The sequence below is a fragment of the Taudactylus pleione genome, unplaced genomic scaffold (assembly GCF_031769625.1).
Source record: "Taudactylus pleione unplaced genomic scaffold, aTauple2 ptg000156l, whole genome shotgun sequence".
Taxonomy (NCBI): domain Eukaryota; kingdom Metazoa; phylum Chordata; class Amphibia; order Anura; family Myobatrachidae; genus Taudactylus; species Taudactylus pleione.
Genome location: NW_028284558.1, coordinates 10,899,744 through 10,923,090, shown reverse-complemented (window position 1 = coordinate 10,923,090; position 23,347 = coordinate 10,899,744). Strand labels below are relative to the sequence as shown.

Genomic DNA, 23,347 nt, shown 5'->3' with positions numbered 1-23,347 from the left:
GCCCACTCTGCTATGAAAGGGATATAACTGAGTATAGCTGACTCCGCATATCGTTTGATTTGTAACCAAAATCCTCAAATTATTCGGCACGACCAAAAACAATGATACAAATCAGCATTATTTTCTCCACACCTATAACAGGAATGAGAAATTGAAGGTCCCATTAGAAAGTTCCTATGCGGAGACAGATATACTCTGTGAAAAATATTTTAAAACATCTCCACATAAATTGTTGATGTTAGAGACTTACAGGAATAATTAAGGACAGTCAATAAATCCTCTACCGTGTATGTAGGAAATTACATTATAACTAATTAGTTGCTCTTTAGAAGGTATGAGACATCTTCCCCATTGCATAAGAAAACTAACAAATAGTTGTGACTACTGGAATGCTCTCCCTCTCCCCATCAGACTCTCCACCCCTCTACTAATCTTCAAACGGACTCTCAAGACCCACTACTTCATCAAGACCTTCCAGCACTCATCCTAACCCACCTCCCTATCTTCCCCTTCTGTGTCACGCCTGTCTGTCTGCCCCTCCCCTCTAGAATGTAAGCTCTCACGAGCAGGGACCTCTTCCCTCATGTGCTTCTCTTTACATTTTCTTCTACTCTTTACTCCCCATAAGGGCACCTAACACATGACTACCAACTCCCGGCTGCTTATTGTGAGTGTTTAATCGCTATTGCAGCAATGTATATAAATCGTGTCCTTGTCCTGCACTGTAATGTACTGTAAGTTACTTGTTTCTTGTTCACCTATTAGTTCTACGTACTATGTAAGGCGCTGTGGAACACTTGTGGCGCCATATAAATAAAGGATAATAATAATAATACTGTACTTGACAATGTACAGTATATTCTAGTGAATAAGGAAGGGCAGGGGATGAGGGGATGTTCCAGGTCAGCTTTTCATGCAAAGCTGGCTGAAATATCCACCATAAAATAGCACAAAATGGATATACTGTATGTTATTTACATAAGTTAGCAATTTGAGTAAAAATGTGCGGACAAATTGATAATGTAATGTAAAATGACTATTTTAACACTATATAGAATATATATAAGGGGTCAACGGTACTGGAATAGGTATGAGTCCCTACAAGGGTGTAAGATCATAGTACCATACAGTAAGTACTATCATATTAGATGTCTTTGAGTCCTCTAGCTGTGTTAAAACCATGTTCTATATATTTTATGTTTTATTCCATTTAACATTAACTATCTTGTCTAGTTTTTGTTCATTCTGGTTCAGAAGTATGAAATAAAAGAATAATAAATGTAGCAGACATACCGGAGCTAACCTAAAACAGATGTGCCCACATACCCCTATCCTAAGTGACGTACAAGTCGCGTTACACATAACGAGTGAGCGCTGTGTGACTCGGTAGCACAGATATGCGGCATGCCTATATTCTGTGTGTGACTGCGGGTGTATCTGCGTGCCAAATGCTGCATTACAGTGTCAGCGGCTGTGATACTATAACGTAACATTTCGCATGCAGATACACCCGCAGTGGCACACAGAATATAGGCATGCAGCATAACATTGTAATCAGCAGAGGCTGCTTGTGCTATCTATTCACATCGCTTTGTGAATAAGACACATTTTAAGGGAAAAAGTCTCACAAAATGACAATCTGCACTGCTGAGTCTCAGCATGGCGCGACTAGAAGGGCTGTTTAACGCGCAAGGAGGCTAATTGTATGTGGACACATCTGTACATAGACAAACATGCTAACACATCCCATCTAACCAGAGGAATGCGTGTCTGGGATGCTAATTTTTAGCCGTGTTTCACTTTAACTAGGGTTCAGTTAAAGATTTCATGTAAAAGACTTGTTGTACATCCATTAATTCACTGAGATCAGGTTAATTCAGTGAAACCGTAAATGGGAAATGCCAGACCAGAGAAACATTTCCCTTATGAAATAAGTCACATTTACATTCACAAAGGCGAATTAAGAACAACTTTCAACATGGACTTTTTTTTAACAAGAAAATAGTCAGTCTTTTAGTCTCACCCAGCATGATAATGGTGCCAAACACACATCAAACACAGATGTCACTGGCCACAACCATCTACGGGCGGTATTTAATTAGTTTAACGTCCACGATAAAGTTCCGCCTGCCGGACTTTTCGCCTACATCGCGTCTTTTAGATGCAGAAACTTATCATGCGCGTCCCCGCTGTTCGTCGTATTCAATTCCAGAAGATGCGAAAACGGCGACCCGCGAAGTCATAACAGGCGGAAAGTGGTGTTAGAATCAGGGAAATCAGCCTGAACCCCCCAAAAAGATGCAGAAACATTGGTGATCAATGTAGTAGTGCCCGGTTAGATCTAATTAAACTGTTTGGGACACTTAAGTTGGTACAATAGTTTCTAATTAGCGTTTTTGCACAAGTAGTGCAGAATGGTATAAAGCTGTATTTTTGGGAGAAAATAAGTAGTCCTGGCAAATTTGGGGTAGTTGAAAATGGGTGCAAGCATATTTTATTGTCTCTAAAGTGAGTTTTAATAAAAGTAAAATTCCGCCATCTTAAAAGCACCTGCAATCCCCAAAACACTTGGCCCCTTCTTAGAGCATCCCCAGAACCTTATTTCGCTAGTTTTTGCAGTTGTCCCTCCACTTTGTGCTTTTTCTTAATTTTTTTCCGGAATTTTGTGACACAGTTGTTCTTTGGGGGGCTGTGCTGAGGGTTCTGAGTGGTTTCCCCACCTTTGCACCCCAAAATAAACATTTTCCACTTCTTTTCTCCTGCTATTCAGAGGCAAATCTTTTTCGTCTATTACATTGCATTGACTTTCCGCGTACACGAAAAGCGCGTGGAATTGAATGCGGAGATAAGTTTCTGCCACGCGAAAAAACGCAATCGGCTATACTTTTTCGAGGATCTCGGCTTTTCGCATTTAATTAAATATGGCCCTATGTGTCTATTAGTGATGTCAAATGGATACCACTAAAAAGGGCATTTCTGGGAATGAGAATCACAAATCAGATGGAATTAGTGTTTTTGACAGTTTGAAAATATCTATCTATCTATCTGTCTGTCTATCTATCTATCTATCTATCTCATATCTATCTACCTATCTATCTGTCTATCTATCTCATATCTATCTATCTATCTAACTATATATCTAACTGTCTGTCTGTCTATCTATCTCATATCTATCTATCTATCTATCTATCTATCTATCTATCTATCTCATATCTATCTATCTATCTATCTATCTATCTATCTATCTATCAGAATTTTAGTCTATCCTATAATGCATTTATCCCTTCAGGTGAAAGGGCGTGGACCAATTGCGGGAGATGTGACCACGCACCTATAGCAAAAATAAAAATAAATGGAAAAAATCCGGCGCTGGGGAGGGGGGAGCTGTGAGCCTCAGTGATCGCTTCCCACCACAGGCAGAAGAGAGGTGACTGGAGCTGCTCAGCAGTAGCGAGCAGTCTCCCACTGCAGCCCAGCACAACATACCCGGGTAATCAGTAACTGCTTTTCCCCCCTCTCGACACCTCTGACCATATCATGAAGTGGGTCTGGTGTCATTGGTTGTGTGCAGGGGCGTTTTAAGAGAGGAGGAGGGGACCCGTGTATAGACTCAATGTGGGCCCCCTGCTCTCTCTTGCGGTTACGAGGAGCCACCCATGGTGCAGTAGATTTTGGCTTAGTGCTAGAATAAACTGCGCATGCGCAGATCTCCAGGAAAATGGCGCCTGCGCTGTCTCCGGGAAAATGGTGCCCACGCACCCATTATAGATACGCCCTTGGTTGTGTGGTATGATATAATTGACTGTGGTGAGGGATAAGACATAACTGAAGATTTAAATCTCAAAAACCACACCCAGATCCACCCAAACTATGCTCATATTAAGCTTCTTTGGAAGGTGATGCCCCTTGCAGCCACCTAAAACCGTGACCCAAGAAAATGACAAGGTATGTATCTATACAGCTGTCTCTAGCATATAATTGTGCCAATACTACACACAATTAAGTTAAGACTATGTTTGAGGTGTGAGTCTTAAATGAAGTCCACAGTGCCCAGTGCTTAATAAGCATGGGTATAAAAACTGCCTGTACACATTTCCATTTCATTATATGAGTGAGAGAAACTAAATCAGCCATACGATAGAATGAGAAATTCACCTTAGATGTAAAATTAACATAATCATTGAATTGTAATGTTCCAATATACTAGATATTTATCAGTCACCAAGTGACATTTTTAAAATTGTATGAAAGTTCTGCCATAATACATAATTACATTCTAATCAGGGGCATTTCTAGGGCGGGGCAAGCGGAGCACGTTTCCTGGGTACCACGGCAGTCAAGCTAAGGAGAGGGGGGCGCCATCGGACCTGGTGGTCCCTACAGTGGCCGCTGGGCTGGCTGCTTATAAACATTCAACTTCTCCTGTCACTCACTCACTGTACTATACACACTACAGTGATGCTAGTCCCTTGTGCTCTGGACGGGATTGGTGGAGGAGGAGCGTGGGCTGTCTTTTCCGCCTCACTGACTGCCTGAGCTACTACAGCTCAGCTGTCAGTCAGAACAGTACAGCCCCGGCCCCCTGTCTCCGGTCATACAGATAGCAGCAGAGAGTGCAGAGAATAGTCACACAGCACAGGTGATAAACTGTGAGTGTGAGCTCAGCTGAGCAAGCAATAATAACCAGACGCTGGTACAGTTACATTACATATGATTGTAATTAACCTATATTTACTCCCCCCCAATCCAGATTCAATATCCAGGCTCAGCCGGGGGGACTACTACTGTATATTTGTCATCCACTGGTTGTAACCCTCTCCCTATCACCCTCTCCCTGTCACCCACTGCTGTCATTCTCTCCCTGTCACCCACTGCTGTCACCCTCTCCCTGTCACCCATTGCTGTCATTCTCTCCCTATCACCCACTGCTGTCACCCATTGCTGTCTGGCCATGCTCCCTTTTTGAGAGCGCTCTACCCACGCCTCAGCACCCTGCCCTATCCCCGGTCTGCTGTGAACACTAATTTCTATCATGCTTTTATAGAATTTTTAAGAAAGTATTGCAATTCTAACCATTCAGATTGGATAATGAAGCTATGCCTTTGTCACCATGGTAAATAATTTAAAGTTGATGACTTTAGAGAACATTCTTACAAACATTTTAACAACTCAGCAATTTCAGCAGCAAAAGCTTTCTAACCACTAACTGCACACTATGCTAATCTGCAAGCACACAACTTAACTTACAATCTGTCGTGTCTATCTGTCTGTCTGTCTGTCTGTCTGTCTGTCTGTCTGTCTGTCTGTCTATCTATCTATCTATCTATCTATCTCTCCGTCTGTCTGTCTATGGAGAGCTAGAGATATAAATATTCTCCTTCTCTTCTCCTGCTTCACTCATTAGTTTGCAGTCACCAATCTTATCTCAAAATTAAATACTGTATGTCCCTACATATTTCATTTTTAGATTGATTTTTTGGGGGTTATTTATGGGGCATTACTTATTCGTTGTTCCTGTAAGCTTCATTGATTTATATGTTGGCAGCATTCACTGATGGCATTCGGATGTCACTCTTCTATCACTAGATATTACTGGAATACTTACGGTTCAGAGCTTCCCAAGTGAGGTCCTACTGAAGAAGAGACTCCTATTTATTGCCTACTGTACACTTAAATGAGAAACTCATGGCATGATTCCCCCACATAAAGCAGTTAAATGGAGGTCCCTCCACTGGGATCCCCACTACTACTTTAAATAGTGACTGTTGAAGTCAGCCGTGTGGGTAAACCTTATATCTCTTTCTGTATCTGGCATGCATGTATAATCTGTTATTTGTAATGAGACAGTGCTAATGAGCAGAAGCTCAAACTGAAGCGGTCCAATCAGATTACTTCTGCCTTTCAGATATGGAACACCTTGCTAACACCAACAATAATTTCAGGTAACCCCTTTTACCCTGGGTTCCTGAGGAGGGACCCTGACCTGTCTGATGCCTGTATGGTAAAGTGATTATGGACAGTAGTTCTCAGGTGGAGGAGACAGAGAGCCCCTTTAGGCAATGCCGGAAAACCTTAACTACCATTTTATTCTCAAATTTAAGACTTCAACTCTTAGTACAAACAAATATAATATTAGCATTATTAAAGCAATATACACCTGAATGTATTAACTTTTATTGCTATCATTGAGATTGTTACAACTTGATGGAAACATATGTGGCCATTTAACCGACCATTTAGAACAAATATGTTTGCGTCTCTACTGACCTCTGAGAATGTGTAAAATGCATATTTTAATCATTCGTCCTGTAATGCATTCGGCCCAGTGAGTTGATTGTTATGTATGTCACATGCACTAATGGGGCCTACTGACAACAGATCATTTGACCTCATCACCTGAGACCAGGATCTATCAGTCTTACATATGTGTGTGGCCAGTAATTGGACATAGATTCAGATCTGGACATTCAGCCAACGGGCACCATGATGTATGGTTCTTCACATATATATTCTGCTCAGGGCTACTGACACTTGCATTTACTTATCTTTCATATTTTATTGCAAATTTACACTGGAAATAGTGTTTTATATAAAATAAAGTATAATTACAAGTCTCTTGGTCTGAGTGTACAATTTATGGTGGAACCCCACCTTAGCTCCTCTACAATTTTGGCATTATCCTTCCTTGCTACCTGGTTCAACTTCCAGTTTCCTGACTGCTCCAGAGTTCCCTGGTCTGATCTCCTGTCTTCTAACCTTAATTTCGTCTTTGCATACCATAGTATAATCATTTTATAGTACATCTCCTCTTCCCAACTTAATGCTGCCATAACAAATGTTTGTCCTTACTGTGAACTTCGTAATTAACATAGAAAGTAGCAGCTTCAGAATTCAAGTTTAAAACATAAATTTTTAAAACAGCTAATCAGAAAAGGTATTCTGTTGTCATGGAAACAGGTTTGCATGGGCTATTTGCAATAACCCCCAAAAGCTTTTTACTCTATGCAATACTTTTGTGACAAGCCTCCTACAAGGTTACATGGATTCTCAAAGACTCATTCTTAATATAAGATAATACTGCAGTAGTCAGTAATGTTTTTCTTTTTTACAATATTTTTTAACTTTCTGATATCATATACAGACTACAGAAAAGATGGATACAAAAAGAGGTAAAACTAATGAACAAAGGGTAACATCTGGTTGAAGACAGTGGGTTTAATCTATGACGCAGAATTTCAGTGAATAGAAAATAAAGGGCCTGATTCTAAGATGTACGCTAATGCAATCGCAACTGCGATCTCTTACGAATCACATTAGCGAAAATATGTTTTCCAAAGCTTACCCGCGCATAGGGACACCCACTGCTGCCTTCTCATATCCATCTGACAGTCACGAAGCTTCTGAGTGAAGTCTGACCGGTGCTCTGTGCAAGCGTAATCACAAACCAATCGCTGTACAGTGCGGATTTTACGCATGCGTAATGACTAAAAATCGCTCAATCTGCGTAAATATCAGCATTGCGTACATCTCTGAATCAGGCCCACAGTATAGAGACCAGTAGACATTTGAATGATAGAAAAAGTTCATTTAAAATAGTTAAGTTGTAATTCATGGATCCATATATCCTGCAAAATGTGTATCTGTTGCCCTTAGTACAGAAGATTATCTTAATGTGAACATTTAGGGCCTGATTCAGACCCGCTTGCAAACGGGTCGATGGTCCCCCACTGCGCATGCGCCGCCTCCGGCGTGTGCATGCGCGAGCCGTGACGTGCGACTGAGCTTCAGTCGCTGCGGGTCTCGCTCCAAGACGGGGCGGCTGTCGATGGTGAGTGACAGCTCGCCCCGTTTTGTAGGTGGGTAGGGGGGTGGATGGGCAAATGCAGGCGTTCCCAAAGGAACGCGAGCCGTTTGAGGGCGACCTACTGACATCACTTGTGATGTCAGTAGTGGACTTCCTGCTCTATTAGAGCAGGAAGTCCACTCGGGGCTTGCGGGAGCCGAGACCCTACCATGGGGTCTCGTCGCAAGCCCGATGGTCGTGATAATCACGACGGACTCCAGGCCGCTCGCACAAGCTGTGGGTGGTACTTCTTTCGAACAACTTTGAGGGAAGATGTATCAAACATTAAAAAGAGGGCAAGTAAATAAGAAGCACATAACAGCCAAACAGCTTTTAGCTATCATTTATGAAGTGACTTCTATAAAATGATAGCTAAAAGCTGATTGGTTGCCATGCGTAACTTCTCCACCTGTCCTCGGCCTGACACATCTCCCCAATGATATTGTCTCAAAATAAATTGATTTTCTGTATTTTCATTACAATGGTTTAGCCCACAAAACTATAATAATAATTATTTATAAAATATCAACATTTAGGGCAACACAGTACGGAATATGTAATATACACTAAAGGGTATTATAACAATTGCAAAACTTTTACATTTACATTAACATGATGTAATATTAATGAGAACCCTGTTCCAAGAGCTTGCAATCTTAATTATATGTACTGTATGGTACAGTTTAACCAAGAATGTCCAAGCATCTATGTTCTCCCCATTTTTGCATTTGTGTATGTGTGACATATGTTAAATTATATTTTATGCACTGTAGATGATGATTTACATAAATTCCCGCTTAAAAACATTTAAGCAGGAACTTATATAAATTACCATCTACTGTATATAAAGAAACAAGGAAAACATTTCTTTGCACATAGCTAGGGGTAAATTTACTAAGATGGGAGTTCTATTTAAGCAGTGATGTTGCCCATAGCAACCAATCAGATTCTACTTCTCATTTATCTAACACCTTCTAGAAGATAATACCAGGAATCTGATTGGTTGCTATGGGCAACATCACTTCTTAATAGAACTCCCATCTTAGTAAATTTACCCCCTTGTGTCTATTTCTGGTACATTTACTGTTTCATACACAAAATTTTTTTTTTTTTATTCTTCTCTTTCCTTTAAGTTCCAAGTATGTGAAAAAGGCCATTGTTCTTAAATGGATTGTAATCTCTTGTACTTTGCCTAGTGCCTCGTTACACTGAAACTGCGATTATGTCACAGGCATTCCCATTACTCAGAGTATAAATTCAGCGTGACCTTTCCACAGCATACAGAAACCTACAGTAGATATAAAAGCAGAGTGCAACTAGGAGAGCACAATATTATGTTAGGCCAGATAGATTGCATGATATACACTGAGATTAAAATGACAGAACATGTTACTAAGTATGTAATAAACACAGTATCAATCAACCCTACAATGTAAACAAATATTTGTATGGTGAGATCTTCTGTGTAACAATAGTCGCAGACAGGTTAAGTGATCTGTAAGATTTGAGTGATGTACTGTACCTGAGATCCTGCTACCATTATTCTGGGCTTTCCATCTGCCAACTTCGATCCAGCAGTTAAACTGTATGCAAACAGAAACAAAAATACCATTACCATACAAAACAAAATTTACAGCTTACATTTTTAGGAAAAAAATGCAAACAAAATTATATTTCAACAATCAACTGCATTGAGCAATTAATTTTTTTATTTATTTGCAATGTACAGAGTAAAACATTGGCACATTAGCCTTACTGAATCTAGTGTACCTAGAAAACAAGGCTTTCTGGGGTCTTAATCTGGTATGCATGATATATCATAGACATATAGACCAGAACACTGGTGTAAGTTTCTACTCTAGGGATATATTTACTGTACTAAAGTGCAGATTTTTAGAAGTGGAGATGTTGCCCATAGCAACCGATCAGATTCTAGCTATTATCTTCTAGTAGGTGCTAAATAGATGTTAAGTAGACTCTGATTGGTTGCTGTGGGCAACATCTCTACTTCTATAAATCACTTTAGTAATATACCCCTAAGACAGGGGCTATCTGTATTGGATGCAAGGTGTGCGGTGCACATGGGCCCCTTGGTCCAGGGGGCCCACACACTGCACCCATTTAAAATATATTTACCTCTCCGTCGGCCTGGCGCTGGCTGCAGAGCTAAAGAAAGCACAAGGAAAATGGCCACTGCGGTAATTTTTACGGAGATTCGCGCATGTGCAGTAGAGATGTACCGGGAACGCGGTGCGGGCACAATGTTCCTGAAGACCTGCGCATGCACAGTAGACTCTAGCACAATGCCATTGCCAGAGTCTACTGCACCGCCGGAGAGGAGGGGGCCCGATCGGAGGCTGCACACGGGCCCCCTCCTCTCCTAAAGTGCCTCTGCCCTAAGACCCTGCCTTTGTGCAAGTTATGGGTGCCTCCATATACATTTGGAGAGGACTGCTGTAGTGGAGCTTGTCGAACACAAATGAGTTACAACACACTGGGCGAAATTCAATTGATTCCTGCCCCCATCGCGCCCGACGGAGCTATTCAATTCTTGCTCCTGTCGGGCACGAGCAGCTGCGAGCGCTACATTTCAGCTCGCAGCCCCAGGGGGGTGAGAGCTGAAATGTGCGAAAAGTGACATATTTGGGCGCCCAAACATCACTGGGCGCCCAAAGTGGTCGGGTTTAGCCGCGTAAAGCAGCTAAACCCGACCAAAGTGCTGGACGCGATCAGCAAGAAAATCTGGAACAATTGCATAGCGGCCTGCGAACTCCTGTCACTTTAGACGGGAGATGTGGGCCGCGAAAACAATTGAATTACGCCCAATGGCTAAACTAGTAAGCAGGACTGTGTGTCTTTGGGACTAGCTCTCCAGCAAGCTACCTGTACAACTGATTTGTGTCAGGGAGGGTAAACAACATTCCTTAAATGGCTGTGTTCAGGCGAAAGATGCTGTAGTGTAATCACAGCCCAGCAACCCACTCTGTAGACTACACCAACATGGAAGAATAGCTGCTGACCTGCCATGTCAGCAGCCAACCGCTCAGGGGCGTCTTAAGAGAGGAGGGGGCCAGTGTGCACTACCTGTGCGGGGCCCCCTCCTCTCTCCCCGGTGGCCGGCAGTCGACTGAGCCACCGGAGCCTTAGTAGACTCCGGGCACTAGAGTGTGTCCGGAGTCTACTGCGCATGCACAGAACGCCGGAAAAAGGGCGTGGTGGCCATTTTTCCAGCGTTCTGTGCATAAGCAGTAGAGTCTGGGCACACTCTATTGCCTGGAGTCTACTGCACATGCACAGAACACCGGGAAAATGGCCGCTGCGGCCATTTTCCGGTGTTCTGAGCAACGAAGACACCCGACGTGGGACCACGGACAGGTAAGTCTAAAATAATATGGGTGCAGTGTGTGCAGTGCGGGGCCCCCCTGGATCCGGGGGGGCCCATGTGCCCCGCACACACTGCACCCATTATACATACGCCACTGCAACCGCTATTGTGGGTGCATCACAAGGGAAATGAGAACATTGAATGAGCGGCAGTATACGATTTAGTCAGTGTTTTAAATCAAGGTTCCTTAGGTAGTTTTAATAAATTAAAAAGCTAAATTTATCTTTGCAAGTTTTATTACCTGTAGCATTAAGGTTTAACATTTGCATTGAGCCAAGGAACCAATCAGAATGTTGCTTTTATTGTCCTATTTGCATTAGCAGACACAAGCTATTTGCTCGTTGGTAGCTGCAGTTCAATAGAAAAAAAAAAGGTGTGCAGCTACATGAGCTCTAACGACAACAATATCTGATTGATTGACATGGTTTAGTACAATGTTACCAAATGTGGCCTATTAAGTGCTCTTCTCCTAAATGGGTTATGCTATGCTAATGCTGTCATTCACATATGTGTGAACTACGCTTGTGCATGTTTACGTGCTCTCATGTATGTGTGAAATGTTGGTCACAGGTTCATTAAAAATAAACTACACCTACAGAATTATGACTATTTATCTCACCTACAAGGCTAATTTATTTTCACAAGGTGGTAGCTAATTTATTTTCACAATTATATTTGCAGAATCTGTGATCACACTTTGAATTTGTGTAACACTGATATATTATGTTGACACTCACTATTAGTTGTACATTGAGGAGCAATTTTAAATGGATTTGGCATTTTATTGTATGCATATGTTTACCATACTGTAAAATAAAGTTAAAATTAAATTCTTAAAATTCTTGCTAAATTTAAAATAAATATGTTGTAATCCAGGATGTGTGTGAACAATTAAGAGAACCCCTTAATTACTTTCACACCAGAGCCATTTTTACTGTGTACGGGACCCCAGTTGCAGCCTGTGTCACACCCCTAAGGCACCACCCCCCATTGCCGCCCACAAATGGTTCCTGCCTGTCAATCACTTTGCAAATAAATCCTCAACGAAAATGATACTTGAAGCATTCGTAGTACAACTCAGACGCATGCGCAGATTACAGATAATCGCCCGACTGCTTAAACATCACCATTGTGCCTATGTCTGAATCAGGCCCATACACCTCAACAGACTGATTCTGAGTTGGGAGTAAAGCAAAATAGAGCAACTGGACAAACCATGTTGCACTGCAGGAGGTGCAAATAATTTTTCTTTTTTGTTTTTGCATGTAGGGTAAATACTGTACTGGCTGCTTTTTCATGTATAGAAAATTACAAAGCGCCAAAAAGGAAATGTGAACCAGCTATTATGTTACTTCAATATTGTGCAAGCAGCTGCCCACCACCTGGGAGTATGCGGCCACTCCCAATGAGCACAAAGGTGCCCCAAAAATACAACAGATATAGGTGGAATGGTGCTAGCAACACATAAGAATCATAAACATGAAATGCATGGATACCATCAGGCCGGTACCGCATCCTTACCTGGAGCAACTTTATCATCCATGAGTAATTAATTTACAGGGGTGCCCACATGCTATCTGGACCACCGTGTCTACCTGACTGACCTTTTTTACATACACCTGATCATCTATACTAACACTATATTTGGCTGTATAATTACTGTCATTTTAATAAGGGTACCCTTACTTCAATCCGTCTCCCACTGGCGGCTCCTATATTGAGACTTGAACTGTATTTTTTCATCTACACTATTTACTACCTTGGAGCTTCATAATTTTCCTTTATTGGGAACAGACATTCATTTGTTCTATACAATTAATCTATTGCTACATTTGTGGCAGTTGATACAATATAACATTTGTATCCATGAATACTAGTGATGCATAGTTATATTTATACTTATATATGTCTATATTTTATTTAGTTTTCTTGCTATAGCATTGCCTATTTATATTTATAATAAAAGATTCATGCATTTCATGTTTATGATTCTTATGTGTTGCTAGTGCCATTCCACCTATATCTGTTGCTTTTTCATGTAGCCCAAAAATACTGGGCAGCTTTAGTTTTATACTGCAAGTAAGATTTGAGTTTGGGCACACCCCTCCCAAATCTAAATCTCTCTGCACATTTTAAATCTACCTCAATTGCCTTATGCAACATGGTTTTACTATGGTAGAATTATTACCATGGTACAGTTATTACTATGGTACAGTTATTACCATGGTACAATTATTACCATGGTACAGTTATTACCATTGTAGAGTTATTACCATGGTACAGTTATTACCATGGTACAATTATTACCATGGTACAGTTATTACCATGGTACAGTTCATAGTTGCCTACTCTCCTGGGACTGTCGGGAGCCTCCCGAAAACCAGTGCTGCTCCCGGCACCCCGCAAGAGTAGGCAAGTCCCCCGAATTGTCCGCCGGCCCTCTGCGTCCGCACGGGAAAGTGGGCGGTTCGGGGGTGATGACTCAATTCTCACTGAATCGCATAATCGTAGCCTCGCCTCCTGCTTTGCAAATGCCAGTAATATTGGTATTGTAAAGTGGGGGGCGGGGCTGCAATGATGGCACGCCTCCGCTCCGCCCACTTAATCCGCCCCCACCCTCCCTGCTCCTGGAGGGGGCTGCCAGTATGGCACAGTTATTTGCTCTTTTTTGTTTCACTCGCAACTCAGAATCAGGACTCAAATCCCACCCTACAACTGTAGTTGAGAGCTTCGGTTATGACTCAAAATTGCTGCAACTTTATCAAATAGGGACGGCATTCATTATGTGGTTAACATGCTTAACAATTCAAACTTCTATTTTTAAACTGATGCACAGTATAAACCTCACTCTGGAGCTGATTCAGACTTGCCCGCTAGGATGCATTCGCTCGTAGCGAACTGGCCGTTTGTCGCATTCTGCGCATGCATATGCATCGGAGTTCACGAACCAGTGCGAGAGATCGGGAAGCGGTTGCTTGTTGTGCATTGGCTGCCCAGCAGAGTGAGTGACAGGAGAAGCCATTTGTGGGTGGTGACAGGGGCAGGCCACTGGAAACGGCGGAGTGGAGGAGCAAACACAGGCTTGCCTGAGCGTCTTAACGCTGTTGCAGGGCCGTGCATAATTAACAGGCACTGTCATAGTACACATCACCTGGTAGTATTTCACACTGAAGTGCTCGCAGTGCTTGCGGTAGGGTATGGTCTGCCTCAAGCGCTGCGATCGCACCCGATGGTACCCGATGTACCGATGGTTACATACACTTCCTGGAGATGACGTGCGCAAGTGGGCGTCTTAAGACAGGCTGGTGGGCGTCTGCATACACAAAGCAATCGCACGCCAATACATAGTTGGCGTGCTTATGCTTTGCCGTGTGATCGCCTGCCATGCTGTCACTTTGCCGAATTTGCATACACTGGGAGCGAGCGTACGCATCTAGCGAGTGGGTCTGAATAAGCTCCTCTGATCCATGGTGCTGGTAATACTATATTTACAGCTTCCCTGCTTCTAAAGGGGTTGCCAAACCACATTTGCTACATAAGCTGATGCTGACCTCTACGATGGATCCTGCCTACAGATGCGTCCACATACATCTATCCTCCGTGCACTACAAGTCATATTACACATAGCGCATGAATGCCGTGTGACTCAGTAGCGCTGAGCGTAATTTCGTGCAACTTTTTACCTTTAAATGTATATTATTTGCACAGCGGTGTATCTGCATGCAAAATGCTATGTTTTAGTGCCAGTGCCTGTGACACTGTAACGTAGCATTTTGAATGCAGATACACCCGCAGTTGCACACATAACATAGACATGCCGCATATCACTTTAATCAGCAGATGCTGCTTGTGCGTCCAATATTCATCACTTTGTGAATAAAAAGTTGCACGAAAAGTCGCACAGCACTACCAAGTCACGCCACGGCATGGCGCGACTATAGGGCCTGTTTAATGTGCAAGGAGGCTAGATGTATGTTGACACATCTGTAATTCTAAGTTTCAATTTTCTAATTATATTTGTGAGGTGAATCTCAGCAATGTGAGTTATCAGAAGAAGCAGTCATAGGGAAAGCAGCATTACTTCAATAAGTCCCCATACTACAGTAAATAAATGGCCATCGACCACTGATGGCTAACGATCACTCATGGATTGCTACCAATGGTCAATGGTTTTGTCATTGATGGCAGAGGCTTGATATTTCTCCGTCTCATGGAAACGCAGCAATGTTTTTTTTCCATTGCACATCACTTAGCCCCTCCTTCTGATCACATGTCACTTAGTCCCACCCTTCTCCGATTGGCCCACTGCTGTCACATGTCCCACAAGTGACACCTATCAATGGTTCAAATCATTGATGGAAAGTACATGGCACCATTGATGCAGACCGTCGATTTGTGAACTGTTCAATGGCCATCTCTAGATCACAATAACCAACTATTGGCAAAGTATTGTATTCTACCAGTTAATGTATTTATAAATCACACAGTGGAGTCAGCTATTTAGATGAAGCAGTATTCACTAGGAGCCAAAGAATCATTGAGCCACGAAACACAATCTATTTTAAGAATATTGGTTCAGCCCACACAATCCCTGTCTCCCAATGTGTCGGTAATATTGTTTTCTGGGGATGTAGTTGGCATCCCGATGGTCAGGATGCTGGTGCTCAGAATGACGACTGCTGACATCCCCACAGTAAGTTTTGGGTTAGGGTTAGGTTTAGGATTAGGCACTATTAGGAGGGTTAGGGATAGGCTGCGGGAGGGTTAGGTTTAGGGTTATGCACTATTAGGAGGGTTAGGGACAGGCTGCAGGAGGGTTAGGTTGAGGGTTAGGCACTATTGGGAGTGTAAAGCTGGCCACACATCTAAAGATTATCTGTCCAACCAGCCAACTTGTTGATTGGTTGGAATGAAAATCTGGTAAGGTATAAAAGCAAATGACAATGTGCAATTTGCTCCCAAACACCGGAAAATGGACAAAAACTGTTGTTTGAACAAATTGTTTAGATCAAACATTTAACAAACTTGTCTGGACGACCATTTTCATCTGTTTTCTGGCATTTAGGAGCAAATTACTGATCATCATTTACTCCCATACGTTACCAGATTTACATTCCAACCAATCAACTAGTTGTCTGGTTGGATGCAAGTTGGTCTAGTGTGTGGCCAGCTTTAGGGTTAGGCTGCAGAAGGGTTAGGTTTAGGCTGTGGGTGGGGGGGGGGGGGGTGGAAATTAGGTTTAGGATTGGATTACTTACCTATAGAGGTCAGTATTTCAAACCAGTCAGGATTCTGAGTGCCGGTATTGTGTGCGCCGGGATCCCTACCCGTTTTCTGCTAGCAATTATTTTTTCAATAGTTATATTTGACTGTATCCAAGAGTACACTAACTGTAGGGAAACACATTGTAAATTAGAAAAAAAAACAAATCTCTGAGCCAGGCTGAAAAATAATAACCCCTCAAAAACTAATGACAACATCCCATTTGTGTTGTGGGATGACTTTATATATATATTTTGATCCAGCTAGTGAAGGCAGAGATACGAGTATGGTAACAGATGTTAGAGATATGCTATGTGACAAACATATTGTAAGACAATATGTCGGAATCTGCACTCTCCTTGTCATACTGCGTTTCCCTGTGAAAGACTCTTCCAGGTAGGACTGCTGACTGCTGAAGCGGAATGTTAGGTTTCTGAATAAGAAAAAACTGAAAGGTGTTAAAAAAGATTTTCATTGTCCTATGGTTGCACAGGTTGAGTCTCCCATACCCAAATATTCCGAAATACAGAATAGTCCGAAATACGGAATAATTTTGGCATGACTGAGATAATGAAACCTTTGATTTTTGATTGTTCAATGTACACAAACTTTGTCAAAGGCACAAATTATTAAAACTATTGTATAAAATTACATGTGTGTAAGGTGTATATGAAACATAAATAAATTTCATTTCTGTACACAAACTTTGTTTGAACCACAAAACTATTGAATATATTGTATAAAATTACCTGCAGCCTGTTTGTATAAGGTGTACATAAATCATAAATGCATTCTGTGTGTATATTTTGGTCCTATTCCCAAGATATTTCATTATGGTATGCAATTATTCCAAAATACGGAATATTCCGTTATCCAAAATACCCTTGGTCGCATTTTGGATATGGGAGACTCAACCTGTATTCCATTTCCATGCTCACACTATGCATGATAATAATAATAAAAAAGTTGCATTTGTGCACGAGAAGAGGGCATGAACATGTGTTACAGAGGCACGTTGCACAAGGGCATGTACACACTGATCACAGGAGCGGGACCAACACTTCTTACATACTGGAGTGCCCTCCTGTCCAGTTTCTTAAAAACACCCTTGAATGTCTCCTATTGCTGCTCTACATGATATCTCCCAACTTCATGCACAAAACTGTTCCCAATGAGACAGACATATCCCTGAAATTGGCAGGAAGGCATGGTATAGCTGACACCACAGTTTTCCTGTTGCTATGACTAGGAGCCTCACATCACTACTCTGTACTATTGCATAGTTCCTGGCCAAACCAATTTTGGCTTTCTGATTTAAAGGCTCTGTCCTGCTGTAACAATCCCAGTGTTCTCCCCGGGCTGTTTTTTGTGGGTGCACCACCCAACACTTTGGGAGCCTGCAAGTGGGGACAGTATCTGGGAGCTGTATAAAAAGGACCAGATACTACAGATTGCAGCTGTTTTATAATCAGATGACTGGGCCTCTAATAATAAGAGGAGAACTAATATATAAAATTTTATTTCAAGTTTACATCATTACAAGGTCAGGGTTTAAAACATTTTATTATTGCGAAGACCCCCACCCGGCTACTTCTTGATGCCACCCGGCTGGAAAATTTTCTGCGGAGAACACTAAAACCGATTAGCGTTGTCCAAAACTGCCAGGCTGCTGAGAGGTATGACCCATTCACGCTGGTCTGCATAGCAGTGCTTCTTTCACTGCCAATACTGCATAGCAGGCTTCTTTCATCCTCTTGCTGCTGCTGCTGCGGCAGGTGCAGTTTTGAATTTTTTCAGCACGGTCACTCCCCTTGCTACACCACACCCCCCCTCCATCTACACCACTGGCAACGTCCCACTAATGTGACCTTGCATGTGCCCACAGATGTCCTGAAAAAGTCTTGCTACCATCACTGCCATACAAGGTAGGCATGAAAGTGACACAAATTTGCCTTCCCACTCACCCCCCTCCTCATAAGCCCCCTTTTTGCCTTTCTGTGTATGAGTGGGGACTAGCACATGCCCAATAAAGTCCAAACAGATGATGGGCATTAGCCCTGGACCCCACAGCAATCTAACCCCCCGTGATGGCTATAATTCCGCCTCACAAATGTCACATTAAATGATGCAATCAAATTACTGTAATACATTTAGCAAGCGGTAAGATCCAAACCATCTGCTTGTAAATGGAGTAATTCGGATTGGCTACTGACATGACATAAAGAAATAGTTTTGAAGTGTAACTGTCATTAGTCCCCATACGCAGTATTCTCAAAATGACAGTTTATTAATATATATTCTAGTGTTTTTCAGTACAATAACATTTAAGAGCTTAATATAAAAGTCGCAATAGGCCATTATTGCTTTACTACTGTGGTACATAAAACGTAGAACACTTAACTCCAACACTGTTTTCATAGCTCACCACACAATTATAGATCCAACATTTAACAAACTGACAAGTACATCTGATTACACAGCAGAAAGAAAGAGCAGGAGAACAGTATGGATGGTTAGTGGACATATTTTATTAAATATATAAATCTATATTTGAACCTTAAAAAAACATTTGCAACCCACAGGATTCTCTGATAAGCTATGTTCACTTTCCTTTTACCACTCACAGGTAATTTCACATGCTTGCTGCTTCTTGCAGCTATACGGACGGTTGTTCTACTGCAATATATCAAAATGTCAAAATTTACCCACCGAGAGGGATTCAGTGAAAAAGTTACCCCCCAGTGATGTAGTTTTTCCTTTTTATAGCTCTGATGAAAGAGTATGTTATAAATCCTGTAGTTTTAGCATGTGGAACATGTATTCAAAAAGGTAGGACATTACTCTTCAAGATTTTGGTTTAGGCTGTAAAGGCCAAATACAACGTTAACTACTCTATAATTAAACTCCACGTGATATATCCTGCTAGTGCTCTTATTATATTACCAGTATTTTCAGGGCTCTTGTGACAACTCCAGACCCTTCTCCGGTGCAAAAGGGACATGGCCCTGTGCCCACAAAGGCTATACCTCTGATTTGTCCCATTTTGGGAGCATGAATACATGTCCCGCCCCTGTTGTCAGTACACTGGGGACGTTCTCAGCGCTCTGGGAGCTGCTCGGCAACCCCTAGCCTCTCCGGTCACAGGAGCATGTGGAATGGATGAATCTGCACGTCAACCATTAACGCTGCTCGCCGCGTGGTGACACCATCTGAGGGAGTGACAGCAAAATAACAAAGTGTCTGCTATTTTGGTGCCATCCTCCCGAATGGTGTCACCTGGTACGGCCTGCACCCCCTAGTGCCGGTGCAAGGTTTCTCGGAGCCCTAGGCAAAATCTGAGCCTACAGTCTCTGTTATCTGTAATAAAAACTTTCCAGACCCTTACCAGGCTGCAGTCCAAATGCACTGGTGTCTGAGCAGAAAACTCTCCAGACCAGACTACATTGCTGCCCAGAGTCATACACGAACATTCCTCCCAAATATATTAAGATAAGTTGCTCCTTGGCTAGATTATTTAATTTTGGGGTTGTGCATGAAAAAGAGAATAGATACTATTTATTAGCAATATCTTTCCAAATGACATCAATCCATTCAGTCCCTCCACATTACAGCAATACCCCCCCCCATCTTTCCACATGACAGCAACACTACACATCTGCTCCAGATTACAGCGATACCGCTGTGCAATATGTGGTTCTCCTGTCAGCTGTTGGAGAAGGGACAGGGCATACTGCAATTTTAGTTCTATATCCCTTACAGAAACTCAAGTTGCTGAAGCCTGCTCCTACATTATTACATAGGAGTACTACAAACAACACAGCAACATATCATGCAGAGGATTATTAGTGGGTGAACATAGAACTCAGTATATGCATGTTGTATGCAGAAGACTGGCAGTTTACAGTACATAGCAAGTTAGGGGCAATTATTGTGCCTCAATGAGAGTATTTGTTTTAAGGTATTACATAGGGGTCTATTTACTAAGCTTTGTTAGGAGATAAAGTGAACGGAGGTAAGGGTGCCAGCCAATCAGCTCCTAACTGCCATTTTTCAAACACAGCCTGTGACATGGCAGTTAGGAGCTGATTGGCTGGTACCTTATCACCATTCACTTTATCTCCTAACAAAGCTTAATAAATAGAGCCCCATCTTGAGGTTGTATACAGGAAACTGGTAATAGATGGAGAGCAGCATTTCAGGGAATGTCACATGGAATGCAGGCTAGTTCTTGTACCCTAAGTTCAGTCATATCATTGTGTCTATATAATCCATGAACTTTTGAATATCTGCAGGAGACTGCCACTGTTCTTGGATGCAGGGGCGAATGTTATATCCCAGGATGAAAAAAATAAAACATAAAAAAAATCCCTTTTATAATTATAATTCTATAGAAAATTATAATTTTTCCACACAAGTGAAAAACATAGGTAGCAAAACAAAAGTAACACACCCCCTCACTGTACACATCCATTTAAGATCACATAATTGTCAATATAATGGCAGTGCTATGAGATGTTCAAGACATATAGTATGACAGGGAACCATAATGATTTAGAACTGGTGTGAGAAGTATACAGATATGCCCAGCTACATCCTTGCCTGTAGCGCAGCGTATCGAGCCATGCGTAGTGCGAGACGGACTCCCGCGATTTGAGACGCGCTTTTGCATCTCCATAGGAATGAATGGGAGAAGCACTCCCGCCATCGGAGACGCACATTCGCGTCTCCATAGGATTGAAAGAAGACGCACTCCTGCGATCGGGGATGCGCCATAGCATATCGTGGCGAGCATGTTTGTGGCGAGCACGTTTGTGGCGCGATCAGCCACAATGAACTTGGACGAATCTGTAGAAATATTACACTTCAGCAAGAAAGTTCTCTCAATGTCATGTAAGGCCAGAGGGCAACTTAAAGAGAGCAGATGCCAAACAAAATGGAGAAACTCACTCTGGCTGGGCAGACCTCTCCAGCCATATGTCCATCTACCAGCAGATATTCCTTCTATAGAACACGTTGTGATCTCAGCTCAGCCCAGCCAATACGGCGGCCTGCTCCTCATCTTCTGCAAAGGAAAGGAGGGAGCAGGCCAGGGAGCGGGCACCCACACTTGTAAACAGCGCACGTCAGTGCTGCACCACAAGCACTTGCTCTGGCACTGCCAGTGAGGTCATGTGTGGAATGAGGTGACAGAGATGGCTCCGGCTGGTTAGACCCAAGGATGCCGCTAGCGCAATGTAAAAGAAGGATGTCTCTAAAGTATCCTTCATTTTTTAGTTTAACGGACTCAACAGCGGCCTCTAGTGGCCAGTGCCCTTAGGCGGCTGCCTAATGGTGGTGCCGGGCATGAGTATTTTATCACCAATATGGAGTGTGTTGGATTTATATGACTCTATATTTTTCAGCTTTTCTACTAAATATTCTGCATTTGTTGGAAAAACCAATTCAATGTAGTGACAAGCTATGCTGAAGTGTTACTTACTCCCACGTCCTTTCAAACAAATAGGTGTCTGACTTACAAAAGATCTATCCCACTCAGTTTTTAAGGAAAGATTGTGAAATAAAGGGCCCTGCTATGTTCCATAAAGTAATAACTCACTGAATGAAATCACACCAGATGAAGTGCTCTTCAAGTAGATTTTCCACAAGATTTAATCAAAAGAGTAGTGATTTCTTCTGTCACAAAGAGCTGAATACGTGGATGGAACGGGCAGCCACACAGCAATTTACATGGAAAGTTTTAAAAAGCATTACTACACACACAAAACATACACACGCACACTTACAAAACAACCACTTTGCCCCTGTGCTGGCACATCTGTTAGTCATATTATTATTATTATTATTATCACTATTATTATGGTTTATATACATTACAGTAATCTGCACTTCCATAAAGTGGAGACATATAGCCAGGGGTTAAAGTGGTTCAGAACGGGGCGGAACTGTATTCCATCAAGTGTATTGGTAGACAGAACTAGTGCCACCTCCGCTGCAACCCTGCATAGTGACTGGCAGCGCTATGCCAGAGACTCCTCCTCTGAGAGGAGTTCCACAGAGAGCCCGCCATGCTGTATGCCGCTCAGGTCAATAGATGATGCACGTGGCGCTTTGTCTGCCTGCCTCCCTTCCTCAGGTCCCAGCGGCTCCTTTTTGTGACAGAGTACTTGACATCATGATGTCATGCAGCTGCAGTGAAGAGCTGCGACAAGGAGCAAGCACTTTGTGCAAAAGACAAAGAGGAAGGTAAAAGGGTGTTGGAGTGACATATGGGTAAGCTGCTAGATGCATAGGGGGCGTGGGAGGTGATCTGCAGGAGGGACACAGGGGGTGAGCTGGAGAGATGCAGATGATGATGCCAAAGAGACGTACGTGAGGATGGTTTTGGAGAGACGTAGATGGGGAACTGGTGAATCACAGGGAGGATGGTGCTGGAGAGACACATTGGGATGGTGATGAAAATACACTGGGGGGATGGCATTGGAGAGATGAAAGGGGGTGGTGCTAGTGAGACGCAGGGGGGGTGAAGCTGGTGAGATGCATGGGAGATAGCACTGGTGAGATGCAGGGGTGGTAGGTGCTAATGAGAAGCAGGGGGATGTCACTGTAGATATGCAGGAGGGATGACGCTGTAGAGATGCAGATGGGATGACGCTGCAGTGATGCAGGGGGGATGGTGCTGGAGAGACATAAGGGAATGGTGTCTCTCCAGGATGTTTGATCAGGGAAGTTCACATTTTGCTCTGTCCCAAAACTTATATTACTATATAATATCTAGTTGAACCTCAGTTGTATGAAAAAAACATATTTCTCTGCAAACAGGTGACTTTCATACCACATGAACTTTGATAAGCATCCTC

At 42.5% G+C, this 23,347-nt stretch overlaps 1 protein-coding gene across 1 annotated transcript in view; it reads right to left on the bottom strand.

The window, feature by feature from the left end:
- Nucleotides 1-23,347, bottom strand: part of B3GALT1 (beta-1,3-galactosyltransferase 1) — a 415,780-nt gene that overhangs the window by 260,387 nt on the left and 132,046 nt on the right. Inside the window, exon 2 of the mRNA XM_088474894.1 lies at nt 9,366-9,426. The gene's annotated coding sequence lies outside the window, so the exon portion shown is untranslated. The remainder of the gene's footprint in view (nt 1-9,365; nt 9,427-23,347) is intronic.